Genomic DNA, 17,615 nt, shown 5'->3' with positions numbered 1-17,615 from the left:
GATTTATTCTTTTTCAAACCTTGGAAATCTTCTACTGAATGGTAACAGTGGTTTAATGAGTTATGGGCCAGACTCTGTATTTTGTGCTTTTTTATTTATTTTTAATTTTTGAGACAGAGTCTTGCTCTGTTGCCCAGGCTGGAGTACAGTGGTGCAATCTTGGCTCACTGCAACCTCTGCCTCTCAGGTTCAAGCAACTCTCCTGCCTCAGCCTCCTGAGTAACTGGGATTACAGGCACATACCACAACTCCTGACTAATTTTTGTATTTTTAGTAGAGACAGAGTTTCCCCACGTTGGCCAGGCTGGTCTCAAACTCCTGACCTCAAGTGATGTGTCTGCCTTGGCCTGCCGAAGGGTTGGGATTATAGGCGTGAGCCACTGCACCCAGCCTACTTTCTTATAGAAGCTTCCTGGTTAACCTCTTCAGATAGGTCCCGTTATTCTCCTCCTTATAGAAATTAGAGAACTAGAATTTAAAGGATTATTTGTCCAAGGTCTCAAGTGACCCGGCTGGGATTCGAGCCCGAGTTCTTCTGGCGCTATAATCACTGCCTTATACTCCCTCTTGTCAACAAGTCTGATGTTACTCTCTCATATCTCAAGTAACCTCATTGGCCTCTGCCTCCCTTGTTATCAATGTTTATTTAGTATTTGGAATTCAAAATCTGAGGACACAGTCATTTTGTCATTGTGACACGAATGTGTTCAATGGTTCAAAAACGTATTTTGAAAAAGAAGAAAGTTAAATTTTGGGAACACTCCTCCCTCTTCCTCACCCTGTGTGAGAACAGTCACTGAGCCCTGATTCCATGCCTAGAATGTCTCCTGAACCTGCCCCAGTCTGGTGCCAGTCCTTCTCAGTTGGGTAACTGTTGGAACCTTCTGCTTGTTTCCACACCTCCAGTCTTCACCTCTCCAGCCCAGCCACATCATGGATTCAGAATGAGCGTTTAAAACTATGTCACAGATAAGGTCGTTGCGACTCCGTTGTGCTTAGGACATGACTCCATCCCTTAGCAGAGGTCCCCAGTCTTCTCTATAGACTCACTCCTTTCTATATTCTCATAGGCATCTGAAATTCCAGCCGTGTTGAGCTCCTCGCAGGTCCCAAACTCTGCCGTGCTTTCTCATGTCTGTCCTTCTTTTCAAGGCCGCCTCCCTCCCGCCCCGTTTAGAATGCTCTTTTCCTATCTCCTATTTCTTATCTCATCTGCACTCCTACCTGCCTTTCATGACTCAGATTGGAGTCTGAGTAGTCTAATCTGATGAGATGCTCTTTCCCTTTGCTCCTCTATAGCACCCTACTCTCGTCTTCTCATAGCCCACAGTCTTCTGATTTATGGCAGGGGAAATAATCTGTGAGTTTTCTAGGAGGGCAGGGTTTGTAGCCCCGTCATAGAGCCTGACAGTTCTGAGGTACACAGTACGTTTATGCTGGAGGAATGGGGCATGAGAGATTTGCCTGTTCAGTCACCTGCCGTCCATCCCATTAAAATTTTCTCTTTTAGCAGTAAAGAATTCAGTGTGGAAGAAAATGAACGATGGTGATAATTACATTACGTAAATCCAGCAAGAAGGAGAAATTGAGAAGGCACTTAGAGATGCAGCTGTGCCTGGAAAACATGCTAGCCCAGGGGCTGGGACAGTCATGTCCCCCCTCTGAACTGTGGTTTCTAGGACAATGAGAAGATGGGTGCCATGACTGCTAGGGTTTTCTTTTCTTTTCTTTTTTTCTTTTTTTTTTTTTTTTTTGAGATTGAGTCTTGCTCTGTCACCTAGGCTAGAGTGCAGTGGCATCATCTTGGCTCACTACAACCTCCCCTCCCAGGTTAAAGCGATTCTCCTGCCTCAGTCTTCCGAGTAGCTGAGATTATAGGTGACCACCACTGGGCCTGGCTAATTTTTATATTTTTGATAGAGTTGTGGCTTCACCATGTTGGCTAGGCTGGTCTCGAACTCCTGACCTCAAGTGATTCACCCACCTCAGCCTCCCAAAGTTGTGGGATTATGGGTATGAGCCACTGTGCCCCACCAATTACTAAGGTTTTCTTAGGTCTATGCATGTCAGCCCTGCAGTCACAGTACGTAGTCCTCTGTGTCATAATTTTTAGGGTATGTATTTTGCAGAGACACATCTTCCTGAGCAACCTGGAATCTGATTATTTCTTGGCAATAATGAGTATAAATCTCATTTTAAGCATACAGGCATAGCTGGTTGCACTAATATTGCCTGTAATCACGGTGCTTTGTGGGGCTGAGGCAGAAGGATCATTTGAGGCCAGCCTGGGCAATGTAGTGACACCCCATCTCTCAAAAAAAAATCAGCTGAAAGTGGTGACAAGGGCCTGTAATCCTACCTATTTGAGGGCTGAAGTGGGAGGATTGCTTGAGCCCAGGAGTTTGAGGCTGCAGTGAAGTGTGATCACACCACTGCTCTCTAGCCTGGGCGATGGAGAATCTATCTCTAAAAAATAAAAAAGCATATAGGAATATAATGACTTTTATTAAGTTCCTCTTTTAAAAGCCTATCTATTCTTCCTTCAGGGTATCAAATAAATGACATGTTAACATAAATCAGCACATTTTTATTTTAAGGTATCCTAACATGTCAAAATATATAAATCAAAATGAATGCAAAGTAATCCAATGAAGATACTTTGGGAAGCTACTCCCATGAATCTGCCTTCGCTTAAAATATTTTTGGAACTTCTTGTTCAGAATTATCCTAGAGCACTTGGCACATTCTTTTTTCTAACATTAGCAAATCTGTATCTCTGTAGGACAGATTTTCGAACAAAATGGGCAATTGAACTGTATTTTTGTGTTTATTAATTTACTCTGCTTATGTGTAGAGAGCATAGAGTAAAAAAATGAACACAGTCTATACTCTGGTTAAACATTGTGTTAGGGTGTTCTTGCATTGCTATTAAGGAATACCTGAGACTAGGTATTTCTTTTTCAAGACAAGAGGTTTAATTCAGGAGTCCTCAACTACTGGGCCACAGACCCATACTCATCCATGGCCTGCTAGGAACCTGGCCCCATAGGAGGTGAATGGCAGGCGAGTGAGCGAAACTTCATTTGTATTTACGGCCACTCCCCATCTCTTGCATCATGCTTAAGTTCCGCCTCCTGTCAGATCAGTGGTGACATTAGATTCTCATAGGAGTGTGAATCCTATTGTGAACTGCAGACGTCAAGGATCTAGGTTGTGAGCTCCTTATGAGAATGTAATGCCTGATGATCTGTCAGTGTCTCTCATCAACCCCAGATGGGACTGTCTAGTTACAGGAAAAAAAGTTCAGGGCTCCCACTGATTCAACCTTACGGTGTGTTGTATAATTATTTTCTTATATAGTACAATGTAATAATAATAGAAATAAAGTGTATAATAAGTGTAATGAGTTTGAATAATTCCCAAATCATCTCCCCCAAACCTGCCCCATCCCTGTGGAAAAATTGTCTTCCACAAAACCAGTCCCTGGTGCCAAAAAGTTTGGGGACCACTGGCTTAATTGGCTCACAGTTCTGCTGATTGTACGTGGATGGCACTGGCCTCTTCTTAGCACTTGGGAGGCCTCAGGGAGCTTTTACTTTTGGTGTAAGTTGAGGCAGGAGCAGATACATCACATGGTGAGAGCAGAAGCGAGAGAGAGAGAGACGGGGGAGGTACCACACACTTTTAAACAACCAGATCTTTCAAGGACAGCACCATGGAGTTAGTCCTAAATCATTCACAAGAAATCTGCCCCCATGATCCAGTCACCTTCCAGGAGGCCCCACCTCCAACATTGGAGATTACATTTCAACATGAGATTTGGGGGCACAAATGTCCAAACTATATCAAATATTAGCCAGTCCTTGAATGAAAACAAAAATCATGGGGTTTTGGAGCCTGAAGGTGACAGGAGGGTCAGGATTCTACTATTTTTTTTCTATGGTCCCTCATCAGTGTGTGGCGATGGTATTTGTCTGAGTCTAAATGTCTGGATGACTGAATTTGAGGAAGCTGCGTCTTCTAATGCCATGTTTTCTTTTATCTTGGACTTGAGGCTTTCTCTTTTTTAAAAATAGGAACAAGTAGCATAAAGAAATAACTAAAGATCTTCCCTAATTTAACCAGAGTATTTCTTTTCTAGTTTTAAAATATCTCATATGAATATTTAAGATAAATTGAGGTCCTACTATATATAGATCTTGTGCCTTTCCTCTTTTGCCTAGTATTGTCTGATAACATTGCTACATCATTAAATGCATTTTGAAACTTTTTTTAATGGGTGCATTTCATTCAATCATGTATATCCACAGTGTCTTGGTCATTTTCCTATTGTTTTCTTCAGAGTTGATGATATGGATATGCCTATTTGGCTGTGCCATGTATGTTAAAAGTATTATAATTAAAATACCTGTTTGATAAATTAACACTTCTTCATAAAAATGAAATTTTTATGAATGAGGTTGACTTTTTCACATGTTCTTTGTCCTGTTAAATGGTCTTTTGATTCACATTCTGGATTGTTTGATATAAATGTTGTCATCCATCTTTTCTTCTCATTTACACTTTTTGGATTCATTTTGCTCTTCTTGTTTTTGCTTTCTGAGTCGGTTGACTTTGGGTCTGTCTTGTAAACAGCAATATAATTGGATGTTGAGAATCTCTGTCTTGGTTAGGGATGTGTAGCTTATTTGTGTTCATCGCATTTCACAGGTCTAATCTGTTTTCAGGTTAGAAAAATTTTTCTACTTCAAATGTTTCTTGAAATTCTCAATTGCTTTAGTTATATGGATATTTTTGTTTTCTTATGATTTGGAAGACACACATCCGCTATCTATTCTGTTTGTGCTAATTTTGTAGTTTTTAAAAATGAAAATAGTTTATTTGACTCAAAGTAGCTCTGAAGTTATCTCAAAGAGAGGGTTCAAAAGAAGTCACGAGCAACAGGGCATTCTTGGAATAAGTGTCTGTCCTCCCAAGGACACCACTCTGAAGGGCAAATTCATTTGGTTGGAAAGTGTTATGTATTGATGGAGATGGAGCCTCACTCTGTCACCCAGGCTGGAGTAGAGTGGCGCAATCTGGGCTCACTGCAACCTCTGCCTCCCAGGTTCAAGTGATTCTCCTGCTTCAACCTCCGAGTAGCTGGGATTACAGGTGCACGCCACCATGCCTGGCTAATTTTTGTATTTTTAGGAGGGATGGGGTTTCACCATGTTGACCAGGCTGGTCTTGAACTCCTGACCTCATGCGCCCACTCGACCTCCCAAAGTGTGTTGTTATTTTATGTTGAAAATAGTGTTTTACATTAAAGTCAGTTTGAGCGTTTCTTCACCAATATTACCTTTTGTTTACTTCAACACTTGTTTAAAATAAACACATCAATGAAAAACTCTTTAGCAGGCTTCCTTTCTCTGTTACGCATCCTGTCTTCTTTGTTTCTCCTCACTGGGTCTGCAGTACAGTGTGTAAAAGTAACCAGCCAGTGGCCAGCAAGGGCAGCACCGTGTAGAAGAAATGCTCTGAATTGTTGCATCTTTAGTCACTTTCCTTCTTGCCTTCAGTTTCCACATCTGTAAATTGAAGAGTTTGGAACACATAAACTATGATGTCACTTCTAGTTTCAACCTTCTGTGATCAGAGTTTATTAAACACCTATTTGAGTAACTTCAGTACCAGGCCCTATATAGAATGGGAAGCAGAAAACCAATCTCTGTTGAAAAAGTAAAAGATCCTAAGCTGATTAAAAAAATTCTTGTATCTTGATCTATGTGATGGTTATAGAAGGGTATAATATGTAAAAACTCATTGAGCTGTATCTTTAAAGATGATCGTACTTTACTCACCTGTGTATTGATAACTCAGTAAATAGGAAAACTGGAAAACTGAACATCCTCACCCCATCAGAAAGAAGAACAGAAACTGGCTAACTGACAGTATGTTTAAACATTGTGTTATGAGGCAGGATGGTATAATGGCGAATCCACAAAAAGTAGACAATGAGTTTGAATCCTGACATTATGTATTAGCCTTCGAATTTTGCGTATGTTATTTAGCCTTTCGAGTCTCAGTTTTTCATTTTTTAGTAAAAGTAAGATTTGTAATAATGACTTTATCAGGCAGTCAGGATTATTGAATGAGTTATGAGGCATATAAAACACTTGGCATATAATAGGTGATCAATATACATTTTTAAAAGGGGCAGTAAGAGTATTACACAAATGTGACAGATTTCAAAGAACTAAAAGATTCTACATCATTCTTTAAATGAGTAAAGTCTTTGGGATCTTCCACAACAATGAAACTTGTTAACTTTAACACAGCATTTTCCAGAGTCACTTGATCATAGAAGCTCTTTTTTTCTAAATACCACCTCTCAGGAATAATTAATGCGTTAGTTGGCATCTGGGGCTCCCCTAACTCAGGAGTCCTCAAGCACCGGATGGACACTGGTATACAAGTGTTCTCCCCAAATAAAATCACCCTAAAATAAATACAACCCAGGAATCTCAGCGTGAAAGAGACTATGAAGAAAAAGCCAGGGTCATAATTTTGCTAGTGACATTGCAAATTGCTAATACCTCTTTTGGAGAGCCACTTATAATAATAACAGTGATGTATAATAAAAGTCACAGGGGCTGATTATGGTCTTAAATATGTTAACCCCACTTTTCAGATTATAGCCTAAGGAAAGACATCCAGTAGGAACAAACAAAATTTATTTGTTTAAAAATGGTTGACTGGGTTATAATAATGTGTAGAAACAACCAACTGAAAGATGGCGAATTGAAGTGCTTTAGCAAAACAATGGAATATTGCACCATTCAAAATGACAGGTATATGGACTCAGTAGATATATGGAGACATCAAGCAAAAAGTTAGAAAATAGTGTGTGCATGGTGAACGCAACCATAGAAAACCGGTCTGTGCAATGATAAAGGTTAGAAGTGAATTTTGTAAATCTGGTTTGATGTAGGAAAGGGATGATCTATATTTTAATGTTTGGTTTATTATAGAATCATTGCTAAATGATTCAATAAAAACAAATAAAAACAAATTATATGTTCTGAGCTAGAACAGGATGTTTATGAAAATAGGTGAGAGTATGTAAAATGTAGAATAAAAATAAAAAGCTGATATATAGGTAGAATTATAGAAAAATAGATATGATACGCCTTGAAATTTTATAGAGTTTTGTCTCACCAATGCATTGTGAAAGTAGTTATCACACATAAGAAGTGTTTTTCCGGAAAGAATTTTCAATTCAGTGAAAACCCCAAAATATGAAGATGAAAATTCATGAGAGAAGTTGATCTTAAAGATATCAAGTTCCCTGTCAGCTGCGCTTTTTTTTTCCAGCTGCTTTTCCTCTTTTTCTTTTGTGATGAAGGAGAAAGTTTTATAGATGCTGAAATGGTTTACCACTGCCTTATTTAGTTGCTCTCCCGCTTTTATGTGTCCCGAAAGGGTCACAAAATCTATCCGTTTAAAAAGAGAAAATGATGTGTTTTTAGTGCAAAGAGAGAATAGCCACTTTAAAGAACCAATAGGAAGTAGAAATAAATGGAATCTCGCAACTTTAGCCACGACGTACTAGGACTTTTGATCATCTCAGATGTCAGAAGCTACACAAGGAAAATGGAATGAGCTTCTGGGTGGCGGCTGCCTCCTTTTCACCCCTTGAAAGCCCAAATTAACTCTTGCATGCTTATCCAGTGAAAAAGATGGTTAGAGTGCCTAAGCAGAACAGGGAAGTCACTGGTTGCGGGACCCTCCTCGTTTTGGGGGGGCCTTTATGAGTGATCCTTGTGAACAGATGATCTTGAGGAAATAGTGAATAATCTTGCAAGATGTGGCGGGGATGGGGGGGTGCCTGGGTGTTTCAGGGGATGAAGACAGCTGTGTATTTGAAATGTATTGCATTCATGGAGAATTTTTTTGCAACTGTTTTTACTAGTTTTTTTTTTTTTTGAGACAGGGACTCACTCTGTCATGCAGGCTGGAGTGCAGTGGTGCGATCTCGATCTCGGTTCACTGCAACCTCTGCCTCCCAGGCTCAAGCGATTCTTTTGCCTCAGGCACCTGAGTAGCTAGAATTACAGGGATGCGCCAACACACTCTGCTAACTTTCGTATTTTAAGTACAGACAGGGTTTTGCCATGTTGCCTAGGCAGGTCTTGAGCTCCTGGCCTCAAGTGATCCACCTGCCTTAGCCTCCTAAAGTGCTGGGATTACAGGCATGAACCACCGTGCTGGTCCCATGGAAAATTTTTAATCCAAGTTGTAAAATGCCGGAAGTATCCCTCAAAAGAGGACCAGCAGAATCACAAAGCTGGAAGGAGTCTTAGAATTAATCCATTAGTTCAAATCCTTAATTTTTACCATAAAGGTAGCAGATCCGAGCAGGAGACATGGCTTACTCACATTTACAGTCATCAGTGAGGACATGACCAAAAGCAATTCTGTTGATTTCCGGCCATATTTTTTTCCTACTATAATTCACCTTCCCTCCGCCATCACTTTACCACTGACCGTTTGCGCTGCTGCCACGCAAAAGATTAGCGTTCAGACTTAGAAATGTCGCTATGCAATGAAGAAAGAGTCTCTTTCAGCCATCAGAGGTATGAGTCAGCATACAGGATCTTGTTTATGAAGAAGAGTGTCAGAAGTTTAATTTCAAGAACTCGACTCTGTATTCAGACCACCTGGGTTTCTATCATAACTCCACCACCGGGGTGGTGGGGGACACTAAGCAAGTTATTTAATGTTCCTGAATCTAGGTATCCTTAGCTGTAACATGGAGAGTCATGATTATACACATCTCTTAGGTTCTTAGGTGAGAATCAAATAGGACAATCCATTAGATTGGGGTGTGGTTTATAGCAAGTGCTCAATAAATGCTAGCTAGCTATTTTTTTTACTACTATGAAGGTAGTTATAACTATTTCTGTCAAACCTTATACCGGGTGTGGTGGTGCACACCTCTAATCCCAGCTACCTTAAAAACTTCAGGAAATGAGAACTATATATTTTGGAGTTGATGAATGTTAACTAGGCACAGTCTTTCAGTACTCAGAATGAGTTTTTCAGTGTTGTGAAATCTCCTGGACTGCCCTGAACCTGAAATCTGCCTCTGGTAGTCTCCTGTGTCTAGTATAGCTTATATTTTCTGTAGCTTTTCATGCAACAGGTATATTTATTACTCATAATTTTAACTATGTCTTGTTTTCATGAAATGGGAAAAGTTCTCTTGTCCCCTTCGCAGGGCGTGCGAAAGGGGTGTGGCTTGCTGCTTCAGTGCCCCACTGCTCAAACCTCTAGAGGGGCATAGAGATGGGCAGGCTCTGGGGCTCCGGCCCCACATCTCGGGGTGGATGTTGATGGCTCCTGAAGCCCCAGTGGGCATATGCTACCATGTGCTCTTTTAGTTTTGCCGTCTGTAGGCGGCTTGTGTTAACCAGCTCAGTTAGATCGTCCACCTTGTCTCAAGGACAGAAGGCTTTCCATATCCCGGTTTCTTGCCTTGGTGTACCAGAAGAATCCGATCACATGTGGGCTTGGAGAATGAGTGCAAGGTTTTGTTGAGTGGAAGTAGCTCAGGGGAAGTCAGAAGAGGATAGAGTGGGAGGGCTTTCTTTGGGAGCTGGGCCACTCAGTGGCCTGGGCTCCTCGGACTGCCCCAGCCAAACTCGGCATCGTTCTGCTTCTGCTGGTTGGTGGCCTGCTGGCGCCTGTCGGTAAGTTCCTCTAGATGTCCATTGCCTGTAATTTTCTCCGCTGATTTGCTCCTCTCAATATCCACCTGCCTCTGTCTCTGCCTTGCTAAGGTGTCGGGAGTTTTACAGGCACAGGATGGACTGTGGCAGGCCAGGGTGGTCTTGGGAAATGCAACATTTGGGCAGGAAATGCCTGTCCTCACCAAGATCTGTGGGGGTTGGAGCCCTAGCCAAGAACCACACCTTTACCTCTACTCGCCACTTCCCTTCCCCTCTTTTTTTTTTTTTTTTTTTTTTCCGAGACAGAGTCGTACTCTGTCACCCAGACTGGACTTCAGTGGCACAATTTTGGCTCACGGGAATCTCTGCCTCCCAGGTTCAAGCAATTCTCCTGCCTCAGCCTCTTGAGTAGCTGGGGTTACAGGCATCCGCAACCACACCCGGCTAATTTTTATATTTTTAGTAGAGGCGGCATTTTAGCTGGGATTAGAGGCACCCGCAGCCATGCCTGGCTAACTTTTGTATTTTTAGTGGAGAAGGGGTTTCACCATCTTAGCCAGATTGGTCTTGAACTCTTGACCTCATGATCCACCCACATCGGCCTCCCAAACTTCTGGGATTACAGGCATGAGCCACTGAGCCTGGCCTCTTCCAAATCATTTAAAAGGACCATGCTCTTCCCCTCCCATCATGTCTTTTCCATATCATTTAGATATTTTCCCCATTGTATAGCTTTATTAAGATATAATTGATACTCAATAAACTCACATATTTAAATCAGGCAATTTGATTTGTTTTGACTTATGTATACACATATGAAACTATTACCAAAATCAAAAATATATACATCCCCAGAAAAGGTTTCATGTGCCCCTTGGTCATCTGACCTTCCTGCTTCTCTGGGTCCTTTCTTGCCCCTCTCATCCTCCAACCCCCATCCCCAGGTGAACACCGATGTGCTAGACTTGCATATAAATGGAATCATACAGTATGTATTCCATTTGTTGGGTTTCTGTCCCTTGGCATAATTACGATCCGTGCTGATATGCGTACCAATAGATCACTCCTTTTTATTGCTGAATATTCCAATGATGTTTTCTTTGTTAACTGTTGACCCCTGTCTTGCTTACCTGGCTGTGGTGTGGAATGAAAACACATTGAAATGATTTAAAAATATTTATTGAGGAAACATCTGTGTTTCCCATTTATATTTTTAAACTTCATTATCTAGTATGCATAGCAAATAATATACAGCAATTATAGGATCCCTGAGGGCAATATCCATTTACATTCTGTATGCATAAATCTTTTTAAATGACATCTACAAGCAGTATTACTATTTATTTATTTGAATCTTGAGATTAGAATTGTTTTTGTGCCTCTCTCAATCTCAATATTAAAAAAAGGATCATTCAATCTCAATATTAAAAAAAGCATCCTTCCATTGGCCTAACCCAATGGATTGATTGAATAAATTTGATTATATAAATATTTACACAGAGTTTTCATTTTCGAGGCGAAAGATTTATTCTGTTAACGTTAGAGTCTTTTTTTTGGAAAATGTGGACAGTATGTTCTCAATTCCCTTGCAGTTGGAGCGTAACACGAAATAAACTCAGAAATTGATACAGCAAAAGTAATACATTTGCAAGATAATGAGAGACCATTTGGGAGGCAAGTCCATTTTTGCAGTGACTTTCTACCTTCATCATAGTATCCCTCAACTGTTGACATTCCTGCATCTGGGAAGGAAGAAGATAAAAATTACCATTCGAAATGCCTGTTCAAGTTTGGCGAAAGATTTAATTTCTTCATCTATCACAGTGTCACCGGCCCTGTGAATACTATAGATCAAGCCTCAGTGCCAGAAATACGGAGACTTGGCAGAGTACAGGGTAGAATTCAGCCAGAGGGAATTGTAAAGAGGCCAGAGAAAACAAACTTTACTCATTCTGCATCTCAAACTTGTGTTCTGGGCAGTTGTCCTAAGTGTTGTCTTTGCCCAAAAAGGCTGGGAATGTGGTGATTGAAAAATTGAACCAGTAATGGAGATACATGTAGTGACCTTAAAGATACTGTGGAGACTGTAGCAGTACACAGATGTTTGTTAGAATAATAAAAAGCAAGTGCAGTTTCTCTACTGGAAGGTAACTTTGGAGATCTGTTCCATACTTTGATTTCGCAGGTGACTTGCTCAAGGTCGCCCAATTATTTCATGGCAGAATGGGGACCGAACTTGGCATTTCTGAACCACACACCTCTGCCCTCCCCATACTACTACTTCCATTGTTGTGTTGGAGTAGGTGTGTTGGTGTATAAGGTGTGGGAATGTATAATTTTTTATTTTTGGGCTGCCCGGTACAGGTGTCTCTGTTGCCTGGGACCATGCATCCTAGATGAGCTATTCTTGATCATCGTATTATCTTTGGGGGTGAGTTTACTTTTCTGAATGAAGGGTTGTGCCTGCCTAACTCAGCCAGCTATGTGATGGAAAGGCCACAATGAGGGGTGACATTTGGCTAATGAATTAACCATGGTTGTTCTATTTGATTGTCTAACTACTCTTTATCAGTTAGCCTGCTGAAGTCTTTATACTCTGGAAGTCTACGACTTGAAGCGTTATAGCAGTTCTCTTTTTAAGCTTCTCTTCCCTAGTCTTAACATCTAAGTCTTACTGCTGTCTGCATTTTCATCATTTATCGGTATAGCTTGTTACCATCTGTAACATCTCTTCTTACACACAGGGATTCTTGGCTAGGGATGGTAAGACAACAGATAAAGATCATCCTCCCTTGGTGAGAATCACAGATTTAGTCCAACCTCTTCATTTTATAGATCGGGAAGTGGAGACGCATAGGACTTAAGAACTTGCCTAAGATCTCACAGTAACTCATTTAAGATGAAAAGCCAAATTTTGTGTTCTGGACAGGATTAAGTGCAGCTGATCTCCCTGAAACACTGTTCAGGCCTCATTAGGCTCTGTGATGGCATCTAGCACCAGCTGAGCATCTGTAGTGTCTAATAAGGGCAGGGCCAGCCCAGAAGGATTTACTGGAAGAGGGTGTCTAATAAAATGAACAATTACATGTGGAGTGTAACTATGGCACCACAGACTGTTTGCTGGAAAATAGCTCTTTTATGGAGGTCCATCAACCGTCTGTATCTTCACTGATTGAGGAGAAAGATTGTGTTACAGCCAGTGATGAACAGAAGCAATTTCCTTTCTTTTCAAGAGACTAGTTACAATGTGCATCCTCTCCAGCCTAAATTGGTCAGTGCTTTTTTATGCTATAATAGCTATCACTTATATCTCCAGTTAGCCTGTGATGGGAGTCATTTCATTCTCCATTATGTGAGTGGTTCCCATGTTGACAATGTGAAAGCAGTTCAACTCCGGAGCATGCAGGGTCCCCACTGTTGAGCTTTGGAGGTACTTGGTATGTCTTTAAAGTATAAGGAAAATATTATTTGGTATCCTTTAAGGCAATAATGGACTCATACCTTTTTAAAGAGACTTCAAGTAAGTTAGTAGCATAAATTTGTTATCTGAGATTATCTCTATTTATGGAGGTAAGAAATTAAAGAAAATCAGGGTGACCCACTAGAGTGAAAGGATTAAAATGAAAAAGGAATTAAAAATAAATATCTTTCTGTTGAGTCTGCATCCTGTAGTCTTAAGACCAGGACACCAAGATCCTGTTTTTCATTTGACAAAATAACAGAAAAGTAATCTTTTAGGGGAAGAATTCACAACCTTTAAAACCAGTTGTATTCTGAAACATACTATTTGCAGTAAAATTACTTAATGTAGAAGGAATGTGGTTAAGGATATTGTATAGTAACACACAATTTATAATGTGTGACATCCAAGAGGCCTTTCTTTTCTGAGACATATTTTTGAGAAGCATGATAATTTTGGAAGTTGACTGTACAGTTCCTGACCCTATCCCTGCTCTGTCCTCCAGTGCCATAACATAAGGGACTTCATTGATTTAAAGAAATAAAAAAGTAACCATTAAGATTTAAACACATACAAATTTTGTGTATGTATAAAATTAGCCACATATGCACTAAGAAGATCTCTCTGGGAGCCTTTAGTTGGCAGACACACATCTCATCTCGTGGTGTTTTTCATTTGTTATTTTAGGCATGCTGATGGTGAAGAGGGTTTTAGTCTTCCCTTTTAATTTATACATTTTGAGAATCAGTGTGTCTGACACACATATGGTTTAGATGGTCTAAAGATTTAAGGTTTTAAATAGATGCAGGTGAGTAAGCCTTGGAACTTAAGGCAGCTGGATGGATATTTTCACACCGTTGGATCCATTGTGTTTTTGAAGCCCTTTGAACATTACAATGCTGAGAACTTTCACTTATTAGTTGTACATTAAATAGGATGAGTTCCTAGATGGTTAAAATATTATTGATCTCGATGTACTCATTTTCACCATTTTTAATTGCTCTTTTCAGTGGATGATTTTTGGTAGACTTCTTTTAATATGATTAAAAGCAGAGTTATTTATAGGGGACTGCTAAATAATGTCTGCCAAACTCCGTTCTTTGCGGGTGGGGCAGGGTGGACTTCCCAGTCTTTAGAATCCCAACTGAAAAACTTCCAGAACCAAGTCTAGAATTTTTCCATGGATGGTTTCTCAGCCACTCTGACGCACATTGTGCCTCCTCTTACTCGCTTCTTACTGTAACTGACACTTGTGATGACACATGAGCTCTTCCATAATGCTCATTTGGAATCCTCACTCTGTGTGTCAAGCTATGGAGAACATACTGGGCATCGGAGGACAGGGGAAGGGACTGAGACCTGGACACAAGAATTTATTTATTTATTTATTTATTTATTGGAGACAGAGTTTCACTCTTTCCCCCAGGATGGAGTGCAGTGGCATGATCTCAGCTCACTGCAGCCTCCACCTCGTGGATTCCAGTCATTCTCATGCCTCAGCCTCCCGAGTAGCTGGGATTACAGGCGCCTGCCACCATGCCCGGCTAATTTTTATATTTTCACAAAATTACAAAATAACAGAAAAGTAATCTTTTAGGGGAAGAACTCACGACAGGGGTTTCACCATGTTGGCCAGGCTGACACAAGAATTTAGACAGAGGGATGTCATTGTCACTTTCTGAATTGGGCAAAGCAAGGTTTTGTATCTACTCTAACTGCAGTTGCTTTGCTGGATTTAGTTTTTGCTTTTGCCACATACTTATTGTCTATTTCTTTGATACTCAGAAAGTGTGCGTTTTTGTCATTGTGGTTTCTTAAGAAGGAATGATATAGGGGATCAGGGGTGGGTTGTGTTCCTGAGGCCAACATGGCAGCCTTAGGTTGCTGGCAGCGCACATAGCTAGCTACCACTTCCATGCAGCTGTGTTCTGTAAGCCCCATACTCACTTTCAAAGAATCATACATGAAGGCTAAGTCTTTCAGGTAAAGGAGTGTTGCAAAGTCAATAGAGTAAAGGCTTTTTAGAGTTTGGTTTTGAAAGTTAGAAAAATCCTGATTTCACCGTGTACCAGCCCAGCAGGTTACTTCACACCTTTGAGCCTCATTTCTGCATTTGTAAAGTGGAAATATTAATGCATATATCCATAGCATTGTTGTGGTTGGAATGAGCTTGTGTGTAATATAGCTTGCATGGTGTATGGACACATTGTAGATGTACTGTTGATGTTCCTTCTCCTTTCTTCCCATAGAGCATCTGTCTGGTTGAACACACCCACTTCTCATGAGCTGTTAGTATACTTGCAGGCCACCTCCTGGAATTTTCCATGACGGTATTCTCTTTCCACCCTGATTATCAAGGGGGTCTTGGCAGTGGGTTTGCCTTTAGTCTCTTTATTTTTCAGTTACTAGCTTGAGATGACTCTCCTCTGGAGGAACATGATGCTTGGAACAGCTAAGGAGATATGTTCTTTCCAGAGCTGAAGAGCAGACTTTTGATAAGTTCTTTCACTGGAAAAAGACGGAGGAGCTGAGCCATGCCGTGGCTCTGAACCTGCAGTTTGGTATTGCTAGTACCACACACTCCAGGACTGGATGTACGTGGATGACTGTGTGTAGATGAGAAAACTGTGAACAGTTCTTCAAGTTGCTGGAGTAAGAAGTACAAATTCGATTATTAATGATTATGTGGAGGTACCAGCTGACAGTCTATTTGTTTTCATTATTAAAACAAGTGTGGTTTTGGATTATGTAGATTTCCCTGCTTTTTACTTAGACAGCCAAGGGTATTCATGAAGGATATCCATAAAGACCATGCCAGTGATTGAGCCTCCAGAGCTGCCCCCTGCAAGCTAAAACACAGAAAAGAAAATTTAAGTGGTTGAGAATCAGAATGTGAGATGGATTGGAAGCCAAATTATAAGCTCATTTCAACTCTTGGCCTGCAGACGCTGAAGTAACATTATTTGTTGTTGGGGACGGAAAACAACTCAGATTCGGGTCCAAGTGATTATTCCACTTAGGCATCGCTGCCTTGCTGCCAGCTGCAATTTGGTTTAGACACAGATTGATTGGCCAGGCAGAGGCGGAAGTGGGTGGTGAGAGCCGCGCAGGTACCGCAGTAGAGGCACCGAGGTGGGGCCGAGAGCTGGCCCCGGGCAGTGGGCAACCCTCTCCAACACTAAACCCATGGTGAACTGGGGTGAGAGTGTGTGGGTACGAAATAGACTCTAAACCTCTATAGTGATACACTTCACACTTCTACTGACTTTGTTCCTGTCAATGAGTCAGAGAAAACCTTCAGAGAGGCATTTGGAGGCCATCCCCATGGAGAAAGTGGGGGCCAGCTGTCTGTAGACCTGAGACTTAGCAATTTTCATTTGGAGCTTTCTGGGCCTGTTTTTCTTTTCTTTTCTTTCTTTTTTTTTTTTTCTTTTTTTTAAATTCCTGCATGTGAAGTGGGAGCAATTCTGTGTGTGTGTGTGTATACACACATTAATAGCAAATATATGTATATTTGTGTATATGAAGATATTTGTATATGTCTGTATATATATAATAGCAAATATATGTAGAGATGTATATTTGCTCTTACTTGAATTATAAAGACAGATGGGATAAAAATCCTGACAACTCAGGAAGGAGGACTGTGCCTTGGTTAACTGAATAAAACGTTATTGACATGAATTTAACCGGAAGGGCTTCGTCCCTTTCCAGAGTATTTTCCCCTTGCCCTTCATTCCAGAGTATTTTGCTCGCACCTCGTTCCCATTCTGCTTTTGTCTAGTTGACACGTCGATTTCCTCCAATAATATTCCTAAAAGGCAAGGGCGGCTGGGGCCCGTTGTCACGCCCTGCAAGTCGCGATCTGCAGACAGGGGCAGGGCTGGTCCGGGGTTTCACGCCCCCCAGGGAGCAGGGCACCTGGTGGGACTCGCGCCCACCCTCTCCTCGGGTGTCGTGCTCCCTGGGAAGCGCCTGCCTTTCTACCCGGGGAGCGGGAGGCTCCAGGCGCAGCCCGGGCGCCGTGGACAGATGCGCTCGGTCCTCACCAGCGGCGCTGCGCAGCAAACCCTGCGGTGCCTCGGGAAGGCGGGCGTTCCTCCCCGCTCCCACCCTTTCCCAGCGTGTGCACTCGTTTCTTCCCTGGGGAAAACAGGAGGATTTTTCTATTTTTTAACATTTCATTTCATGAGACCATTTTTTTTTTTTTAAGTGGTGGCGCTGAACACAGTCTTTGCAGAGGGGGGCAGCACTTTCCCTCCTGACCCCAACCTGGAAACCCCAGCGTGACTTCAGCGTTGTCAGAGCATTGGAAGCAGAGCTGCGAGTTAGGAAGCGGCTCGCTGGCAGCTGGGCACGTTTCTTTCTTGCGAGGTTGGCTTTTTTAATTTGCTATTTTTCAGGTGAAAATGTTCAGCTTCATTGTTAGACGCCTTTAGACA

General features: G+C 41.4%; 1 protein-coding gene across 4 annotated transcripts in view; it reads left to right on the top strand.

Annotated features, from left to right (window-relative positions):
• Positions 1-17,615, top strand: part of CSGALNACT1 (chondroitin sulfate N-acetylgalactosaminyltransferase 1) — a 365,212-nt gene that overhangs the window by 144,862 nt on the left and 202,735 nt on the right. For 2 of the 4 annotated variants that reach the window (XM_017867275.1, XM_017867279.1), the window contains exon 1: positions 16,947-17,547. The exons of the other annotated variants lie outside the window; for them this stretch is intronic. The gene's annotated coding sequence lies outside the window, so the exon portion shown is untranslated. Of the gene's footprint in view, positions 1-16,946; positions 17,548-17,615 lie in introns of those variants that run through there. 4 annotated transcript variants of the gene reach the window in all.

The sequence above is a fragment of the Rhinopithecus bieti genome, unplaced genomic scaffold (assembly GCF_001698545.2).
Source record: "Rhinopithecus bieti isolate Rb0 unplaced genomic scaffold, ASM169854v2 scaffold_2888, whole genome shotgun sequence".
NCBI classification, from domain to species: Eukaryota; Metazoa; Chordata; class Mammalia; order Primates; family Cercopithecidae; genus Rhinopithecus; species Rhinopithecus bieti.
The sequence above is the reverse complement of the archived record's forward strand: the minus strand, read 5'-3'. Positions and strand labels throughout refer to the sequence as shown.